Source organism: Pongo pygmaeus, chromosome X, assembly GCF_028885625.2.
Source record: "Pongo pygmaeus isolate AG05252 chromosome X, NHGRI_mPonPyg2-v2.0_pri, whole genome shotgun sequence".
Taxonomy (NCBI): Eukaryota; Metazoa; Chordata; class Mammalia; order Primates; family Hominidae; genus Pongo; species Pongo pygmaeus.
In genome coordinates, this window is record NC_072396.2 from 59,402,501 (window position 1) to 59,418,510 (window position 16,010).

Consider the following 16,010-nt stretch of genomic DNA (forward strand, 5'->3'; position numbering starts at 1 on the left):
TGGTGGAAAAGGAAATACCTTCACATAAAAACTAGAAGGAAGCATTCTCAGAAACTTCTTGTGATGTGTACATTCAACTCACATAAATGAAACTTTCTTTTGATTGAGCAGTTTGGAAACACTCTTTTTGTAGTATCTGCAAGTGGATATTTGGAGCACTTTGAGGCCTATAACTGAAAAGGAAATATCTTCACATAAAATCTAGACGGAAGCATTTTGAGAAACTTCTTTGCAATGTGTGCATTTATCTCTCAGAGTTGAACCTTTCTTTTGATTGAGCAGTTTTGAAACACTCTTTTTGTAGAAACTGCAAGTGGATATTTGGAGCGCTTTGTGGTCTATGGTGGCAAAGGAAATATCTTCACACAAAAACTAGACAGAAGCATTCTGAGAAACTTCCTTGTGATGTGTGCATTCAACTCACAGTGTTGAACCTTTCTTTTGATTGAGGAGTTTGGAAACACTCTTTTGCAGCATCTGCAAGTGGATGTTTGAGCGCTTTGAGGCTTATAGCTGGAAAGGAAGTATCTTCACAGAAAAACTAGATAGAAGCATTCTAACAAACTTCTTTGTGATGTGTGCATTCATATCCTAGAGTTGAACCTTTCCTTTTATTGAGCAGTTCTGAAACACTCTTTTTGTAGAATTTGCAAGTGAATATTTGTAGTGCTTTGAGGTCTATGGTGGAAAAGGAAATATCTTCACATAAAAACTAGACAAAAGAATTCTGAGAAACTTCTTTGTGATGTGCGCATTCATCTCACAGAGTTGAACGTTTCTTTTGATTGAGCAGTTTAAAAACACTCTTTTTGTAGTATCTGCAGATGGATATTTGGAACGCTTTGAGGCCTGTAGCTGAAAAGGAAATATCTTCACATAAAAACTAGATGGAGGAATTCTGAGAAACTTCCTTGGGATGTGTGCATTCATCTCACACATTTGCACCTTTCTTTTGATTGAGCAGTTTTGAAAAACTCATTTTGTAGAATCTGCAAGTGGCTATTTGGAGCGCTTTGAGGCCTATGGTGGAAAAGGAAATAATTTCACATAAAAACCAGAAAGAAGCATTCTCAGAAACTTCGTTGTGATGTGTGCTTTCAACTCATAGAGTTGAACCTTTGTTTTGATTGAGCAGTTTGGAAACACATTGTGTAGTATCTGCAAATGCATATTTTGAGCGCTTTGAGGCCTACAGCTGAAAAGGAACTATCTTCACATTAAAACTAGACAGAAGCATTCTGAGAAACTACTTTGTGATGTGTGCATTCATCACACAGTGTTGAACCTTTTTTTAATTGAGAAGTTTTTAATAACTCTATTTGTAGTATCTGCAAGTGCATATTAGGAGTGCTTCGGTTCTTGTGGTGGAAAAGGAAATATCTTCACATAAAAACTAGACAGAAGTACTCTCAGAAACATCTTTGTGATGTGTGCTTCCAACTCACAGACTGGAACCTTTCTTTTCATTGAGCAGTTTGGAAACACTCATTTTGTAGCATCTGCAAATGCATATTTTGAGTGCTTTGGGGCCTAGAGCTGAAAATTAAATATCTTCACATAAAAACCAGACAGAAGAATTCTGAGAAAATTCTTTGTGATGTGTGCATTCATCTCAAAGAGTTGAACCTTACTTCTGACTGTGCAGTTTTGAAACACTGTTTTTCTAGAATCTGCAAATGGATATATGGAGCGATTTGAGAACTATGGTGGAAAAGGAAATATCATCACATAAAAACTAGAAAGAAGCATTCTCAGAAACTTCTTTGTGATGTGTGCATTCATCTCACAGAGTTGAACCTTTCTTTTGATTGAGGAGTTTGGAAACACTCTTTTGTAGTATCTGCAACTGGCTGTTTGAGCGCTTTGAGGCCTATAGCTGAAAAGGAAATATCTTCACATAAAAACTAGACAGAAACATTCTGCCAAACTTCTTTGTGACGTATGCATTCATATCCCAGAGTTGAACCTTTCTTTTCATTAAGTGGTTTTGAAATACTCTTTTTATAAAATCTGCAAGTGGACATTTGGAGAGCTTTGAGGCTTACAGTGGAAAAGTAAATATCTTCACATAAAAACTAGACAGAAGCATTCTGAGAAACTTCTTTGTGATGTGTGAATTCATATCAAAGAGTTGAACCTTTCTTTTGATTCATTTGTTTTGAAATACTCTTTTTGTAGAATCTGAAGTGGACATTTGGAGTGCTTTGAGGCTTACAGTGGAAAAGGAAATATCTTCACATAAAAACTAGACAGAAGCATTCTGAGAAACTTATTTGTGATGTGAGCATTCAACTCACAGAGTTGAACGTTTCTTTTGATTGAGCAGTTTGGGAAAACTCTTTTTGTAGTTTCTGCAAATTGATATTTGGAGCGCTTTGAGGCCTGTAGCGGAAAATTAAATATACTCACATAAAAGCTGGACAGAAGCATTCTGAGAAACTTTTTTGTGATGTGTGAATTCATCTCACAGATTTGAAACTTTCTTTTGATTGAGCAGTTTAGAAACATTCTTTTTGTAGTATCTGTAAATGGATATTTGGAGCGCTTTGAGGCCTATAGCTGATCTTCAAGTAAAAACTAGACGGAAGCATTCTGTGACACTTCTTTGTGCTGTGCGAGTTCATCTCACATATTTGAGCCTTTCCTTTGATTCAGCCGTTTTGAAACACTCTTTTTGTTGGTTTTGCAAGTGCATATTTGGAGCACTTTCAAGACAATGGTGGAAAAGGAAATATCTTCACATAAAAACTAGACAGAAGCATCCTCAGAAACATCTTTGTGATGTGTGCTTTCAACTCACAGAGTGGAACCCTTCTTTTGATTGAGCAGTTTTGAAACATTGTTTTTGTAGTATCAGCAAATGCATATTTTGTGTGCTTTGAGACGTTTAGCTTAAAATTAAACATCTTCACATAAAAACCAGACAGAAGCATTCGGATATAACTTCTTTGTAGTGTGTCCATTCATCTCACAAAGTGGAACCTTACTTCTGATTGAGAAGGTTTGAGGCACTCTTTTCGTAGAATATGCTAGTGGATACATAGAGCGCTTTGAGGCCTATGATGGAAAAGGAAATATCTTCACATAAAAACTAGACAGAAGCATTCTTAGAAACTTCTGTGTCATCTGTGCATTCAATTCACAGAGTTGAATCTTTCTTTTGATTGAGCAGTTTGGAAACAGTCTTTTTGTAGTATCGGCAAGCAGATACTTGGAGCGCTCTGAGGCCTATAGCTGAAAGGAAATATCTTCTCAGAAAAACTAGACAGAAGCATTCACAGAAACTTCCTTGCCACGTTTGCATTCATCTCACAGAGTTGAAATTTTCTTTTCATTGAGCAGTTTGGAGACTCTCTTTTGGTAGAATTTGCAAGTGGATATTTGGAGCGCTTTGAGGTCAATAGCTGAAAAGGATATATCTTCACCTAAAACTAGACAGAATCATTCACAGAAACTTCTTTGTGATGTGTTCATTCTACTCACAGAGATGAAACTTTCTTTTGATTGAGCACTTTGGAAACAACCTTTTTGTAGTATCTCCAAATGGATATTTTTGAGCGTTTTGAGGCCTGTAGGTGTAAAGGAAATATCTTCACATAATCACTAGAGAGAAGCATTCTCAGAAACCTCTTTGTGATGTGTGCATTCATCTCACAGAGTTGAACCTCCCTTTTGATTGAGCAGTTTTGATATATTCTTTTTGTAGAATCTGACAGTGGATATTTGGAGCGCTTTGAATCCTATAGCGGAAAGGAAATATCTTTAGATAAAAAATGACAGAAGGATTCTCAGAAATTTCTGTGTGATGTGAGCATTCAATTCACAGAGATGAACCTTTTTTTGATTGAGCAGTTTTGAAAAACTCTTTTTTTCCCTTTTTTTTCTTTTATTATTATTATTATTATTATTATTATTATTATACTTTAGGTTTTATGGTACATGTGCGCAATGTGCAGGTAAGTTACATATGTATACATGTGCCATGCTGGTGCGCTGCACCCACCAACTCGTCATCTAGCATTAGGTATATCTCCCAATGCTATCCCTCCCCCCTCCCCCCACCCAACAACAGTCCCCGAAGTGTGATGTTCCCCTTCCTGTGTCCATGTGTTCTCATTGTTCAATTCCCACCTATGAGTGAGAATATGCGGTGTTTGGTTTTTTGTTCTTGCGATAGTTTACTGAGAATGATGATTTCCAATTTCATCCATGTCCCTACAAAGGACATGAACTCATCATTTTTTATGGCTGCATAGTATTCCATGGTGTATATGTGCCACATTTTCTTAATCCAGTCTATCATTGTTGGACATTTGGGTTGGTTCCAAGTCTTTGCTATTGTGAATAATGCCGCAATAAACATACGTGTGCATGTGTCTTTATAGCAGCATGATTTATAGTCCTTTGGGTATATACCCAGTAATGGGATGGCTGGGTCGAATGGAATTTCTAGTTCTAGATCCCTGAGGAATCGCCACACTGACTTCCACAAGGGTTGAACTAGTTTACAGTCCCACCAACAGTGTAAAAGTGTTCCTATTTCTCCACATCCTCTCCAGCACCTGTTGTTTCCTGACTTTTTAATGATTGCCATTCTAACTGGTGTGAGATGGTATCTCATTGTGGTTTTGATTTGCATTTCTCTGATGGCCAGTGATGGTGAGCATTTTTTCATGTGTTTTTTGGCTGCATAAATGTCTTCTTTTGAGAAGTGTCTGTTCATGTCCTTCGCCCACTTTTTGATGGGGTTGTTTGTTTTTTTCTTGTAAATTTGTTGGAGTTCATTGTAGATTCTGGATATTAGCCCTTTGTCAGATGAGTAGGTTGCGAAAATTTTCTCCCATTTTATAGGTTGCCTGTTCACTCTGATGGTAGTTTCTTTTGCTGTGCAGAAGCTCTTGAGTTTAATTAGATCCCATTTGTCAATTTTGGCTTTTGTTGCCATTGCTTTTGGTGTTTTAGACATGAAGTCCTTGCCCATGCCTGTGTCCTGAATGGTAATGCCTAGGTTTTCTTCTAGGGTTTTTATGGTTTTATGTCTAACATTTAAGTCTTTAATCCATCTTGAATTGATTTTTGTATACGGTGTAAGGAAGGGATCCAGTTTCAGCTTTCTACATATGGCTAGCCAGTTTTCCCAGCACCATTTATTAAATAGGGAATCCTTTCCCCATTGCTTGTTTTTGTCAGGTTTGTCAAAGATCAGATAGTTGTAGATATGTGGCATTATTTCTGACGGCTCTGTTCTGTTCCATTGATCTATATCTCTGTTTTGGTACCAGTACCATGCTGTTTTGGTTACTGTAGCCTTGTAGTATAGTTTGAAGTCAGGTAATGTGATGCCTCCGGCTTTGTTCTTTTGGCTTAGGATTGACTTGGCGATGCGGGCTCTTTTTTGGTTCCATATGAACTTTAAAGTAGTTTTTTCCAATTCTGTGAAGAAAGTCATTGGTAACTTGATGGGGATGGCATTGAATCTGTAAATTACCTTGGGAGCCTAACTGGGAGGCACCCCCCAGCAGGGGCAGAAAAACTCTTTTTGTATAATATTCAAGTGGATATTTGGAGCGATTGCAGTCTCTAGTGGAAAAGAAAATATCTTCAAGTAAAAACTAGACAGAAGCATTCTCAGAAACTTCTTTGTGATGTCTGCATTCAACTCACAGAGTTGAACCATTCTTTTGATTGAGCAGTTTCGAAACCCTCTTTTGTAGAATCTGCAAGGGGATATTTGGAGGTCTTTGAGAGCTATGTTGGAAAAGGAACTACCTTCACCTAAAAACTAGACAGACGCATTCTCAGAAACTTCTTTGTGATGTGTGCATTCAACTCACAGAGTTGAACATTTCTTTTGATTGAGTAGGCTGGAAAAAATATTTTTGTTGTATCTGCAAATGACTATTTGTTGTGCTTAGAGGCCTATTACTGAAAAGGTAATATCTTCACCTAAAAACTAATCAGAAGCATTCTGAGAAACTTCCTTGTGATGAGTGCATTCATCTCATAGAGTTGAAACTTTCTTTTGATTGAACAGTTTTGAAACACTCTTTTTGTAGGATCTGCAAGTGGATATTTGTTGCGCTTTGAGGCCTATGGTGGAAAAGCAAATATCTTCACATAACAACTAGATGGAAGCATTCTGAGAAACATCTATGTGATGAGTGCATTCAATTCAGAGAGTTGAACTTCTCGTTTGATTGAGCAGTTTGGAAACACTCTTTTTGTAGTATCTGCAAATGGATATTTGATGCGCTTTGTGGCCTATATCTGAAAAGGAAATATCTTCACATAAAAACTACACAGAAGCATTCTGAGAAACTTCCTGCTGATGTGTTTATTCATCTCAACGAGTTGAACATTCCTTTTGATTCGGCTGTTTTGAAACACTCTTTTTGTAGAATATGCGAGTGGATATTTGGGGTGCTTTGAGGCCTATGGTGGAAAAGGAAATATCTTCACATAAAAACTAGGCAGAAACATTCTCAGAAACTTCTTTCTGATGTGTGCATTCAACTCACAGAGTAGAAATTTTCTTTTGATTGAGCAGTTTGGAAACACTCTTTTTGTAGAATTTGCAAGTGGATATATGGAGCACTTTGAGGCCTATGGTGGAAAAGGAGATAATTTCACATAAAAGCTAGACAGAAGCATTCTGAGAAACGACTTTGTGATGTGTGCATTCATCTTACAGATTTGAAACTTTCTTTTGATTAAGCAGTTTGGAAACACTCTTTTTGTAGTATCTGCAAATGGATATTTGGAGTGCTTTGAGGCCTATGGTGGAAACGGGTATATCCTCACATAAAAACTATACAGAAGCATTCTAAGAAACTTCTTTGTTATGTGTGCATTCATCTCACAGAGTTGAAATTTTCTTTTCTTTGAGCAGTTTCAAAACACTCTTTTTGAAGTATCTGCAAATGGATTTTTGGAGCACTTTGAGGCCTATAGCTGAAAAGGAAGTTTCTTCACATAAAATCTAGACAGAAGCATTCTGAGAAACTTCGCTGTGATGTGTCCATTCGTCTCACAGTGTTTAAACTTTCGTCTCATTGAACAGTTTTGAAACAATCTTTTTGTAGAATCTGCAAGTGGATATATGGATCGCTTTGAAGCGTGTAGCTGAAAAGGACATATCTTCACATAAATACTTGACAGAAGCATTCTCAGAAACTTCTTTCTGATATGTGCATTCAACTCACAGAGGTGAACCTTTCTTTTGATTGAGTAGTTTGGAAACCCTCTTTTTGTATTATCTGAAAATGCATATTTTGAGCACTTTGAGGCCTAAAGCTGAAAAGGAAATATCTTCCCAAAAAACGAGACAGAAGCATTCTGGGAAACTACTTTGTGATGTGTGCATTCATCTCATGGAGATGAACCTTACTTTTGATTGGGCAGTTTGGAAACACTATTTTTGTAGTATCTGCAAGTGGATATTTGGAGCGTTTTGAGGCCTATAGTGGAAAAGGAAATATGTTCACATAAAAAACAGACAGAAGCACTTTCAGAAAAATCTTTGTGATGCGTGCTTTCAACTCACAGAGTGGAACCTTTATTTTGATTGAGCAGCTTGGAAACACTCTTTTTGTAGTATTTGCAAATGCATACTTTGAGCGCTTTCAGGCCTATGGTGGAAAAGGAAATATCTTCACATAAAAACCAGACAGAAGCAATTTGAGAAATTTTTTTGTGATGTGTGCATTCATCTCACAGAGTTGAACCTTACATCTGATTTAGCAGTTTTGAAACACTCTTTTTGTAGAATCTGCTAGTGGATACATGGAGCGCTTTGAGGCCTATGGTGGAAAAGGACATATCTTCACATAAAAACCAGAGAGAAGCATTCTCAAAAACTTCTGTGTCATGTGTGCATTCAACTCACATAGATGAAACTTTCTTTTATTGAGCAGTTTGGAAACACTCTTTTTGTAGTGTCTGCAAGTGGACGTTTGGAGCGCTTTGAGGCCTATAACTGAAAAGGAAATATCTTCACAGCAAAACTAGACAGAATCATTCTGAGAATCTTCTTTGTGATGTGTGCATTCTTCTCACACAGTTGAACCTTTCTTTTGATTGAGCAGTTTGGAAACACTCTTTTTGGAGATTCTGCAAGTGGATATTTGGAGCGCTTTCAGGCACAAGGTGGAAAAGGAAATATCTTCTCATAAAAACTAGATAGAAGAATTCTCAGAAACTTATGTGCGATGTGTGCATTCAACTCTCAGATTTTGAAACTTTCTTTTGATTGAGCAGTTTGGAAACAATATTTTGTAGTAACTGCAAATGGATATATTTAGTGCATTGAGTCCTGTAGCTGAAAAGGAAATATCTTCACATAAAAACTAGACAGGAGCATTCTGAGAAACCTCTTTGTGATGTGTGCATTCATCTCACAGAGTTAAAATTTCCTTTTGATTGAGCATTTTTGCAACACTCATTTTGTACAATCTGCAAGGATATTTGGAGCGTTTTGAGGCCTATGGTGTAAAAGGAAATATCTTCAACTAAAAACTAGACAGAAGCATTCTCAGAAACACCTTTGTGATGTGTGCATTCAACTCACAAAGTTGAACATTTCTTTTGATTGAGCAGTTCGAAAACACTCTTTTTGTTGTATCTGCAAATGGATATTTGGAACGCATTGAGGCCTAGAGCTGAAAAGGAAATATCTTCACATAAATACTAGATAGAAGCATTCTGAGAAACTTCGTTGTGATGTGTGCATTCATCTCGCAGAGTTGAACCTTTCTTTTCATAGAGCAGTTTGGAAACACTCTTTTTGTAGAATCTGTAAGTGGAAATTTGGAGCACTTTGAGGCCTATGTTGGAAAAGGAAATATCTTCAAATAAAAACTAGACAAAAGCACTCTCAGAAACGCGTGTGTGATGTGTGCATTCAACTCACAGAGTTGAACCTTTCTTTTGATTGAGCAGTTTTGAAACACTCTTTTTGTAGAATCTGCAAGTGGATATTTGGAGAGATTTGAGGCCTATGGTGAAAAAGGAAATATCTTTACATAAGAATTAGACAGAAGCTTTCTCAGGAACTTCTCTGTGATATGTGCATTCAACTCACAGAATTGAACATTTGTTTTGATTGAGTAGCATGGAAAAACCCTTTTTGTAGTATCTGCAAATGGATATTTGGAACCATTTCCACCTTTAGCTGAAAAGGAAATATCTTCACTTTAAAACTAGATGGAAGCATTCTGAGAAACTTCTTTGTGACATGTGCATTCAACTCGCAGAGTTGAACCTGTCTTTTGATTGATCAGTGTGAAAAAACCCTTTTTGTAGTATCTGCAAATGGATATTTGGAGTGCATTGGGGGCTACAGCTGAAAAGGAAATAGCTTCACATAAAAACTGGACAAAAGCATTCCGAGAAACTATTTTGTAATGTGTGCATTCATCTCACAGAGTTGAAACTTTCTTTTGATTGAGCAGTTTCAAACACTCTTTGTAGTATCTGCAAGTGGATATTTGGAGCGCTTTGAGGTCTATGTTGGAAAAGGAAATATCTTCACGTGAAAACTAGACAGAAGCATTCTCAGAAACGTATTTGTGATGTGTGCATTCAACTCACAGAGTTGAAACTTTCTTTTGATTATGTGGTTTGGAAACAATCTTTTTGTATATCTGCAAATGCATATTTGGATCGCTTTGAGACCTTTAGCTGAAATGGAAATATCCTCACTTAAAAACTAGATGGAAGCATTCTGAGAAACTTCCTTGTGATGTCTGCATTCTTCTCACAGATTTGAAGCTTTCTTTTGATTGAGCAGTTTTGAAACACTCTTTTTGTAGTATCTGCAAGTGGATATTTGGAGCGCTTTTAGGCCTATGGTGGAAAAGGACATATCTTTGCATAAAAACTAGGCAGAAGCATTCTCAGAAATTTCTTTGTGAGGGGTGCATTCAACACACAGGGTTGAACCTTTCTTTTGAGTGAGCAGTTTGGAAGCACACTATTTGTAGTATTTGCAAATTGATACTTGGAGCGCTTTGAGGCCTGTATCTGAAAAGGAAATGTCCTCGCATATAAACTAGACAGAAGTATTCTAAGAAACTTCTTTTTGATGTGTGCATTCATCTCACAGAGTTGAACCTCTCTTTTGATTGAGTAGTTTTGAAACACTGTTTTTGTAGGATCTGCAAGTAGATATTTGGAGCGCTTAGAGGTCTATGGTGGAAAAGGAAATATCTTCACATAAAAACAAGACAGAAGCATTCTCAGAAACTTCTTTGTGATGTGTGCATTCAACTCACAGAGTTGAACATTTCTTTTGATTGAGCAGTTTGAAAACACTCTTTTTGTAGTATCTGCAAGTGGATATTTTGAGCACTTTGAGGCCTATTGTGGAAAAGGAAATAACTTAACATAAAAACTAGAGAGAAGCATTTTCAGAAACTTCTTTGTGATGTGTGCATTAAACTCATAGAGTTGAAACTTTGTTTTGTTTGAGTAGTTTGGAAACACTGTTTTTGTAGTATCTGCAAATGGATATTTGCAGTGCTTTGATGCCAATAGCTGAAAAGGAAATATCTTCATATAAAAACGAGACAAAAGCATTCTGCGAAATCTCCTTGTGCTGTGTGCATTCATCTCATGGAGGTAAACATTTCTTTTAATTGAACAGTTTCAAAACACTCTTTTTGTAAAATCTGCAAGTGGATATTTAGAGCGCTTTGAGGCCAATGGTGGAAAAGGAAACATCTTCACATAAAAACTAGACAGAATCATTCTCAGAAACATTTCTGTGATGTGTGCATTCAACTCACAGTGTTGAACATTTCTTTTGATTGAGTAGTTTGGAAACAGTGTTTTTGTGGTATCTGCTAATGGATATTTGGAGCACTTCAAGCCCTTTAGCTGAAAAGGAAATATCTTCACATAAAAACTAGACGGAAGCATTCTGAGAAACTTTTTTGTGATGTGTGCTTTCATCTCACAGAGTTGAATCATTCTTTTGATTGAGCAGTTTGGAAACACTCTTTTTGTAGAATCTGCAATAGATATTTGGAGTGCTTTGAGGCCTATGGTGGAAAAGGAAATATCTTCACATAAAAACTAAGCATCAGCATACTCAGAAATTTTTTCATGAGGTGTGCATTCAACACACAGAGTTGAACCTTTCTTTTGATTGAGCAGTTTGGAAACACCCTTTTTGTGGTATCTGCAAATGGATATTTGGAGCGCTTTCAGGCTTATAGCTGAAAAGGAAATATCTTCATATAAAACCCAGACAGAAGCATTCTGAGAAACTTCTTTGTGATGTTTGCATTCAGCAGACAGAGTGGAACCTTTCTTTTGATAGAGCAGTTTGGAAACACCCTTTTGGTAGTATCCGCAAATGCGTACTTTGAGCGCTTTGTGGCTTATATCTGAAATGGAAATACATACACATAAAAACTAGACAGAAGTATTCTCAGAAACTTCTTTGTGATGTGGGCATTCATCTCACAGAGTTGAACCTTTCTTTTGATTTAGCAGTTTTGAATCACTTTTTTTGTAGAATCTGCAGATGGATATTTGGAGCAAATTGAGGCTTATGGTGGAAAAGGAAATATCTTCACATAAAAATTAGAGAGAAGCATTCTCAGAATCTTCTGTGTGACATGTGCAGTCAACTCACTGAGTTGAACCTTTCTTTGATCGAGCAGTTTGGAAACACTCTTTTTGTAGTATTTGCAATTGGATATTTGGAGCGTGTTGAGACCTATAGCAGAAATGGAAATATCTTCACATCAAAACTAGACAGAAGCATTCTGAGTGATGTGTGCATTCATCTCACAGGGTTGATCAATCCTTTTGATTGAGAAGTTTTGAAACACTCTTTTTGTAGAATCTGCATGTGGATATTTGGAGCGCTTTGAGGCCTGTTGTGGAAAATGAAATATCTTCATATAAAAACCAAACAGAAGTGTTCTCAGAAGCTTCTTTGTGATGTGGGCATTCAACTCACAGAGTTGAATCTTTCTTTTGATTGACAAGTTTGGGAAAACTATTTTTGTAGTATTTGCAATTGGATATTTGGAGAGCTTTGAAGGCTATAGCTGTAAAGGAAATATCTTCATATAAAAACTAGACAGGAGCATTCTGAAAAACTTCTTGGATATGTGTGCATTCATCTCACAGAGTTGAAACTTTCTTTTGATTGAGCAATTTTGAAACTGTCTTTTGTAGAATCTGCAAGTGTATATTTGGAATGCTTTGAGGCCTATGGTGGAAAAGGAAATATATTCACCTAAAAACTAGACAGAAGCATTCTCAGAAACCTCTTTGTGATGTGTGCATTCATCTTAAAGAGTTGAACCTCTCTTTTGATTTAGCAGTTTTGAAACACTCCTTTTGTAGAATCTGCAAGTGGATATTTGGAGCGCTTTGAGACCTGTGGTGGAAAAGGAAAGATCTTCATATAAAAACTAGGCAGAAGCATTCTCAGAAACCATTTTGTGATGTGTGCATTCAACTCACAGAGTTGGACCTTTTGTTTTGATTGAGCAGTTTGGAAAAACTCTTTTTGTAGTATCTGCAAATGGATATTTGGAGCGCTTAGAGGTCTATAGCTGAAAAGGAAACACCTTCACATAAAAACTAGACAGAAGCATTCTGAGAAACTTCTTTGTGATGTGTGCATTCATTTCACAGTTTTGAACCTTTATTTTGATTGAGCAGTTTTGAAACTTTATTTTGGTGTTATCTGTAAGTGGATAGTTGGAGCACTTTGAGGCCTATGGTGGAAAAGGGACTATCTTCACATAGAAAGTAGACAGAAGCATTCTCAGAAACTTCTTTGTGAAGTGTGCATTCATTTCACAGAGTTGAACATTTCTTTTGACTGAGCAGTTTGGAAAGACTCTTTATGTATTATTTGCAAAAGGATATTTGGAGTGCTTTGAGCCCTATAGCTGAAAAGGAAATGTCTTCACATAAAAACTAGACAGAAGCGTTTTTTTGTCTCTATTTCCTTCAGTTCTGCTCTGATTTTAGTTATTTCTTGCCTTCTGCTAGCTTTTGAATGTGTTTGCTCTTGCTTTTCTAGTTCTTTTAATTGTGAAGTTAGGGTGTCAATTTTGGATCTTTCCTGCTTTCTCTTGTGGGCATTTAGTGCTATAAATTTCCCTCTACACACTGCTTTGAATGCATCCCAGAGATTCTGGTATGTTGTGTCTTGGTTCTCGTTGGTTTCAAAGAACATCTTTATTTCTGCCTTCATTTCATTATGTACCCAGTAGTCATTCAGGAGCAGGTTGTTCAGTTTCCACGTAGTTGAGCGGTTTTGAGTGAGATTCTTAATCCTGAGTTCTAGCTTGATTTCACTGTGATCTGAGAGACAGTTTGTTACAATTTCTGTTCTTTTACATTTATTGAGGAGAGCTTTACTTCCAAGTATATGGTCAATTTTGGAATAGGTGTGGTGTGGTGCTGAAAAAAATGTATATTCTGTTGATTTGGGGTGGAGAGTTCTGTAGATGTCTATTAAGTCTGCTTGGTGCAGAGCTGAGTTCAATTCCTGGGTATCCTTGTTGACTTTCTGTCTCATTGATCTGTCTAATGTTGACAGTGGGGTGTTAAAATCTCCCATTATTAATGTGTGGGAGTCTAAGTCTCTTTGTAGGTCACTCAGGACTTGCTTTATGAATCTGGGTGCTCCTGTATTGGGTGCATATATATTTAGGATAGTTAGAATCCAGGAGCTGGTTTTTTGAAAGGATCAACAAAATTGATAGACCGCTAGCAAGATTAATAAAGAAAAAAAGAGAGAAGAATCAAATAGATGCAATAAAAAATGATAAAGGGGATATCACCACCGATCCCACAGAAATACAAACTACCATCAGAGAATATTACAAACACCTCTATGCAAATAAACTAGAAAATCGAGAAGAAATGGATAAATTCCTCAACACATACACCCTCCCAAGACTAAACCAGGAAGAAGTTGAATCTCTGAATAGACCAATAACAGGAGCTGAAATTGTGGCAATAATCAATAGCTTACCAACCAAAAAAACTCCAGGACCAGATGGGTTCACAGCCGAATTCTACCAGAGGTACAAGGAGGAACTGGTACCATTCCTTCTGAAACTAATCCAATCAATAGAAAAAGAGGGAATCCTCCCTAACTCATTTTATGAGGCCAGCATCATCCTGATACCAAAGCCTGGCAGAGACACAACAAAAAAAGAGAATTTTAGACCAATATCCTTCATGAACATTGATGCAAAAATCCTCAATAAAATACTGGCAAACAGAATCCAGCAGCACATCAAAAAGCTTATCCACCATGATCAAGTGGGCTTCATCCCTGGGATGCAAGGCTGGTTCAATATACGCAAATCAATAAATGTAATCCAGCATACAAACAGAACCAAAGTCAAAAACCACATGATTATCTCAATAGATGCAGAAAAGGCCTTTGACAAAATTCAACAACCCTTCATGCTAAAAACTCTCAATAAATTAGGAATTGATGGGACGTATCTCAAAATAATAAGAGCTATTTATGACAAACCCACAGCCAATATCATACTGAATGGGCAAAAACTGGAAGCATTCCCTTTGAAAACTGGCACAAGACAGGGATGCCCTCTCTCACCACTGCTATTCAACATAGTGTTGGAAGTTCTGGCCAGGGCAATTAGGCAGGAGAAGGAAATCAAGGGTATTCAATTAGGAAAAGAGGAAGTCAAATTGTCCCTGTTTGCAGATGACATGATAGTATATCTAGAAAACCCCATTGTCTCAGCCCAAAATCTCCTTAAGCTGATAAGCAACTTCGGCAAAGTCTCAGGATACAAAATCAATGTGCAAAAATCACAAGCATTCTTATACATAAATAACAGACAAACAGAGAGCCAAATCATGAGTGAACTCCCATTCACAATTGCTTCAAAGAGAATAAAATACCTAGGAATCCAACTTACAAGGGATGTGAAAGACCTCTTCAAGGAGAACTACAAATCACTGCTCAAGGAAATAAAAGAGGATACAAACAAATGGAAGAACATTCCATGCTCATGGGTAGGAAGAATCAATATCATGAAAATGGCCATCCTTCCCAAGGTAATTTACAGATTCAATGCCATCCCCATCAAGCTACCAATGACTTTCTTCACAGAATTGGAAAAAACTACTTTAAAGTTCATATGGAACCAAAAAAGAGCCCGCATCACCAAGTCAATCCTAAGCCAAAAGAACAAAGCTGGAGGCATCACACTACCTGACTTCAAACTATACTACAAGGCTACAGTAACCAAAACAGCATGGTACTGGTACCAAAACAGAGATATAGATCAATGGAACAGAACAGAGCCTTCAGAAATAATGCCACATATCTACAACTATCTGATCTTTGACAAACCTGACAAAAACAAGCAATGGGGAAAGGATTCCCTATTTAATAAATGGTGCTGGGAAAACTGGCTAGCCATATGGAGAAAGCTGAAACTGGATCCCTTCCTTACACCGTATACAAAAATCAATTCAAGATGGATTAAAGACTTAAATGTTAGACATAAAACCATAAAAACCCTAGAAGAAAACCTAGGCATTACCATTCAGGACACAGGCATGGGCAAGGACTTCATGTCTAAAACACCAAAAGCAATGGCAACAAAAGCCAAAATTGACAAATGGGATCTAATTAAACTCAAGAGCTTCTGCACAGCAAAAGAAACTACCATCAGAGTGAACAGGCAACCTATAAAATGGGAGAAAATTTTCGCAACCTACTCATCTGACAAAGGGCTAATATCCAGAATCTACAATGAACTCCAACAAATTTACAAGAAAAAAACAAACAACCCCATCAAAAAGTGGGCGAAGGACATGAACAGACACTTCTCAAAAGAAGACATTTATGCAGCCAAAAAACACATGAAAAAATGCTCACCATCACTGGCCATCAGAGAAATGCAAATCAAAACCACAATGAGATACCATCTCACACCAGTTAGAATGGCAATCATTAAAAAGTCAGGAAACAACAGGTGCTGGAGAGG